Consider the following 6000-nt stretch of genomic DNA (forward strand, 5'->3'; position numbering starts at 1 on the left):
TACACATTGAAAGTAATTATAAAATTATTGTTATTATAAGTCTATACCAAACAGCCAAACTGTGGTATTTGTTTTGTAATTGCAAGTTAAAACCAGCCTATATTGCCAGTTTTGAGGTAAACTTTTTTCTTTACTACAGTAATCATCAACACAAGACAAAGACCACTATTTTGTTAAAAAAATGTGTTAATTATAAATTTAAAACTGGACTTTATGATGACTTAATTGTAACTGAACTCTCTACATGGTGACTTTGATTCTGTACCTCACTATCTTTTGAAGTTAAAGCGTATGGTATTTTGTGGATCAATGCTTCAATGGTTTTGTTCATTCATTACTAACAGAAGACAGCAAGTTGTCTGTACCTACCATTTTCTTTGTCTGTGCAGCAAATATCACAATACCACCAACATCAAACTTTCAGACACTTTAGCTAGTTGTTAATTAAAATTGTATTTTGGGCTGCAAACACCAGTCGTTTGCAGGCCCTTGGCATATTTGCAAATGAATAAATAAATAAACAATGGGTATTCCTCTAATTGGTCTCCAGCGCTATCAGGGGTCCCACATGCAAGGCTCTATCCTGGGGCCCTTACTTTTCATCCTATACATCAACGATTTGCCTTCTGCTATCTGCTCTCCCATTAAGATTTTTGCTGATGATGTAGCTATGCATTGTTCAGTTCAATCTAATAGTGATTGTAGTGTCTTCCAACATGACTTGGACTTAATTGCTGCTTGGTGCTCCAAATGGCAGATGGGTTTGAATCTTTCTAGATGTGAGCCTCTGTGTATATCCAATAAATATTCATCTGTTATGCCATTGTGTATTACATCAATAACCATAATCTCCAATGGATTTTATCTGTGAAATACTTGGGTGTTTTTGTTGATAGCAAACTATCATGGAACAATCACATTTCACATGTTTCTGATAAAGCTACCAAAGTTTAAACCTTATGCATTGTCACATGTACACCTGTTGTGCTTCCTCAAAACACAAGGCCTTTAGAGCATGCACTTGTGTTTCCTATCCTGAGTTATGATGCTAGTGTTGTATAGAATGCCCATACCAACAAAAATATTAAAATTTTCTGCATCAGAAAGGATACAGAATCATGGTGCCTGTTGGATTTGTGGTAGCAGATTAAATCCTCACACTTACAAATGGTCCAAGTCCTCAGAAGAATGCTGTAATGAGTTGCGTTGGCCATCACTGTCAACCCGCTGTAAATATGTGTGTTTGAAAATTGTGATATGCTCCATCGACATATCTCCTTATCTTTTAATAATCATTTTATGTCTACTGCTGCGACAAGGTTAAGGTCACATTCATGCTCTCTCTTTTATGTAAACATGCAATCATCTATAAATTCGTATATGTATTCGTTTGTTGTATCTTTTTTGGATGTTTTATCTACTTCTCATCATGCCTCATTTAGGCAACTGTTGTAGAGTTTTCTTTGTTCTAATTAGTAATTTTATATAATTTCGTGTGTTGTGCATTAGTTTTGTATTGCATGTGTATTTTTGTTCTTGTAACTGTTTCTCAGTTGCCTATAAAGCATCATGCATAATTGCAATTATACTGCAGTTGTACTATATGGTATGGTAGTGATTAGTAAGGGGTATTTCTTTTATTTGCAGTGGAAATTCTCCCCACTCTCCTTACTAAACTACTCTAATAGAACACACATATTATCTTATCATTCCCCTCACTCCAGGCAAATAATGGAGCTCCTATTAACGGTCCAGTACTTCTACCAATAGCTACTACTAGTGATTGTCCATTAACTGTACCCCTTGTAGCTGGCTGTATGGAGGGGGGAGTGGTGATTACACAGCTCATGACATACACTGTACTCACAAGCAGAGTTACTCACCAACACAAACACACTGGTTAACCTAGCAAGGCCGGAGGAGACGGTCCGGTTGGTCAGGCCTGAGCCGGACCAATAATCTGGATTGAACCAACTAGCTGACCAGCTCGAACTATATTACTCTCATGCAATCTTTGGACGATCACTTCACATGTAGCTACGTACATTTCACAAATGTTAAAATGCATGACACGAGTAGTTACCTAGTTTCTCAGCCTAACTAAAGCACAGAACTACATGTATAGTACCTCCAATTACCTTACAGTACAGCATAGCATTCGTATCGTTTTGTACAGAAATGATTGTGGGTTATACCATAGATAATAGAGTAAAGGGATAGGAAACGCAAGCGATTTCCGGTTTGATTTCCGTTACGAGTACTTGAAAGGACAAGACAGTTTTGTGCCCAAGCATGGGAATTAGTGTTCTAAGCAGCGTAAATAGTAATCCAACAGACTACAGCAAGTATTTAGGCCTATGTGAGAGATTTTGGCGAGAGGATTCAGACCGTAGATTTTGTAACAAACCGTATCGCGTTAACCTTGATTGTTACACGCTGTCATACTTTCGCTCATAGTACCTTCATGCCTCGTCGATATCGATTCTTTTATAGCCGGTTCCACTTTCGAATCTTGTGGTAAGCTAGGCGTGTCACCAACAAAGTCTTTTACCGTTGCGTTGTACTGCAAGGTGGTTTAAACTTTTGGTAAAAAATGGAGGATAGCTACTTAGTCGTTTCTTCAAGCAACAGTTCCTGTTTTGCTCCGATATTTCCTCTGGTTCCCTCTGTTAAATGGTAAGGAATAGGTTTATCACAGTTAAAAGGATAGAATATATTTACGAAGAAAGTTAAGTGATTTAAAGTAATTTTTGGGCCGTTTTTTCACTTTCAATCTCCTTTAATTTTGCGTATAACTTCCTTGAGGGTTGGTACCATCCTAGTTCACTCGATTACATACTTGAGTTCACTGTAGCGAAGTTTCACAGTCGTTGGTTACAAAATTCTGTCGTTACAACAATTTGTTTCTCTTTGATACAAGCGCAGCAAGCGTAACGAGTATGTTCGTGACGTAATGCACGGAATTCCAATAGAAATGTACGTATTTTGTGACGTCACGTTTCCTATTCCTTTTAAGTATCTATGGTTATACGTACAGTACGTATCACGTGTGTTGACAGTTGGCATTTATCACGTGTAAGGAAGGTGTCACAGCGCAACTGGAAGCATATACGGATATATACAAAACAGTCATTTTCAGACGTATACGGAGAATATACAGACAAATACAGAGACGGAACAAGATGGCAGGCCGTGTACAGGTGTATAGCTTGCCAATGAACGACGTTACATATACGTGAACGCCTTTTTCTGTTCATATAATTGTGGTCAAGACTGACTGCATTGTGTGAAACGTCGTCAGGGGCGAATCGCTACTGTGACAAAGAACCAGCCGCAGCTACTGACTGACTGACGCTCGAGTGGCAGTATCGTGCAGCCGAAGCACAGATGGTAGAAGTGACTCAGATGTTTCGAGTGAGTACTAGTTTGTATGTACAAATATAACAGCAGTTAGCTGCCGTCCTTGTTGAGCTACCAGCGGCCCAACGAGAAGGAAGAACTGGTTTTGTCCACTCTTGGGTAACTCAGGCGCCCTTGTTCGCTTGTCCCTTTTATTCTTTTGTCAATGGGTCGGAAAAGAGAATGAACAACGGATGAAAAATCATGCGGCTAGCTACACTCAGGAAGAAAAAGTCTTTGGGTAACACGCTGCCGTCATGTAGCTACAGTCTCGGTGGACATGGAACAGACTTAAATGCTACAGATTGTATATTAGTTATAATTATTTTCAGTTTATATGAATTTGGTTAGACAATATGAATTCCTAGCCACTCTTTACAAACTTTAGCCAGAGAGATTCTTTGTGATGTACGAAATATCAGCATCATGTTATTAGTAAATTTGATTCAAGGAGCAAACGTTAGCAGATTCTTGATGGTAGATATTTAGTAGTGGCCCAACACCGCTTCACTTAGTAAAACATCTGTTTCTTTGCTGACCCAATGACAAAACAGTGCTCTGGCTGTAGACTAGTTGTTCACCGCCAATCCATATATGGCAGCACACTTCATCTGTTGTCTGAAGAGAAAGTGGCATGGCCACAACAGACTAGTAGAGTCAATCCAATGGTCCCAGCATAGAATCTGGGCTGGCCTGATTTCTGTGGTCCTGGAACAAAGGTGTAAAATTCTGAGTGGGTCAATGAAGGTGAATCCATGGCAGAATTAAATTTTGTTGAGTCAGTCTGGCAATGCTTACCCCTCAAAAAGAATAACAGAAGCTTTTACACATGCAGTAGTATGCACGGGATTGCTTGAGTGTGGGATTGTAAGGGATCATTCTTTACACGTACTCATAAAACTGTCGACACGCTTTACTTACCAGTTATACTTGTCTGGTCTCTTGCGTGGGAATTCTGTGGGATGCTCTGCATCTGTGGGAGCTGGTGCAATATATTAAGAGACCCATCTGTATCAGATGAGTCCCATACAAATATTAATTATTGTGATATTCCTGTAGTGTGCTTTATTTTAAATCTCTGTACCATGTTATTATAAAGTACCCAGCAATAACTACGGTTACAGACAAAAGTGTAACTGTTACATCTTTGTCTCATCTCTCTTGGGTGTGATGCATGTGACTGGCCTAGCCCAAGCCCAAGACAACATGTGGCCATATATACCCCTTAGCTTTGTGTGCTAATAGTATTGGCAAGAATAAATAATAATTTACTGTAGGTATTGGTATGAATTTTACTTGTGTATACCATGTCCTGTGTACAATATCCTCTACTTATATAGCTGCATGTGGGTCTCAAGAACGCCAAATGATGACACAGGCAATTTTAACTCTTAGGAAGGACATTGGTGAGCTGTGAAGTCAGATGACCAACATGAAATTGCAGTAAGGGAAAATCCATGCAGTGAGCCATTACCAATCAATGTTATAATTATCACAATTTTTTAAATTTACAACAACTTCATAAATATTATAGGTTTTTTGACTGTTATATTCAATTACTTGCTAACGAATTTACTCAAGATGAGAAAGAAAGCTGATGACTATTTTCTTAAGTTGTAATTTTGTCTTATATCTCTAATTCTGTTCACAGAGCGGCACATCGACACTATGACACCAGCGTTTACAGCGTCAACCATGAAGGAGTGAGTGAATCGCTCAAACAGTTAAAAAAGAGGTGCACATAAACTAGATAGTCAGATACTGTAATATGCAAGCTGTATTATGTTGACTGCATATGTCCTTTCATAGAAGAATTACATGCAGGACATGTACCTACGAGAAGAGGGACGATGAAAGTAATCAGGTGTTACACGTCCTACTAACCACTGTGGAGATCTGACAGTATGTGTATATGTGTACCCTATAATAATTGGTGACTGTACACTTATGCAATATAGACGTTGGATTGCCTACATTTTTGAAATGTTGGAACATTGAATAAAGCATTGAAGGAAAGTGGATATTGTCTACTCCTTTGTAAACTCTGTATGATGTACCTGCTTGGGTGATTCAGTAAGTTATTTGTGCTGCATTGACCCTGTGTTTCTAACAATCTTGAATCTTCAAGGTGCACAAGTGCTGAATATCCCAGCGTGGTACGTGGCATGCAAGATGGGGGTCACATGTATGTTTTTATATAGAGCACTCCAAGAGCAGCTAGTTTGAGAGATATCGATGTGAGTAAAGTTATACTGTATGGTTTTGCTAATTTTTATCTCATGCACTACAGCAGTCCCATCAATGACTCCACAAGTTCAGTGTACCTACTCACCTTGAAACTGGCATTGGTAAGTATATTTACAACATGCGAAGTATGAACATTAATGTTAACTATTTGCAGATGATTGTTCTCAGTATGAAGAAAGCAAGGATTGGGTAGTGTTGTAGGTTCTTGCTACACAGCTCAGTGATGATCAGGCAGAACAGTTATAACTGAAAACTCATTGACTATGAGGTTGTTTTACCTTTTTTCAGTTTCATTATTGTACAACTGTACTTTGTTTTGGCTCACGTGAAATAGCAACAATAAATCGAAAGTGA

At 38.6% G+C, this 6000-nt stretch overlaps 1 long non-coding RNA gene across 4 annotated transcripts; it reads left to right on the forward strand.

The window, feature by feature from the left end:
• The first annotated feature begins 2550 nt into the window (after positions 1-2550).
• Positions 2551-6000, forward strand: LOC136265756 (uncharacterized). Of its 4 annotated transcripts, none has more exons than XR_010705719.1 (8): positions 2551-2676; positions 4740-4842; positions 4934-5102; positions 5209-5301; positions 5358-5472; positions 5528-5636; positions 5690-5747; positions 5801-6000. It is a non-coding gene; the product is annotated as an uncharacterized lncRNA (long non-coding RNA). The 4 variants fall into 4 exon arrangements; XR_010705717.1 differs by lacking the exon at positions 2551-2676 and adding an exon at positions 2972-3414; XR_010705716.1 differs by lacking the exon at positions 2551-2676 and having other exon boundaries at positions 3460-4842.

This window comes from Dysidea avara, chromosome 1, assembly GCF_963678975.1.
Source record: "Dysidea avara chromosome 1, odDysAvar1.4, whole genome shotgun sequence".
NCBI classification, from domain to species: domain Eukaryota; kingdom Metazoa; phylum Porifera; class Demospongiae; order Dictyoceratida; family Dysideidae; genus Dysidea; species Dysidea avara.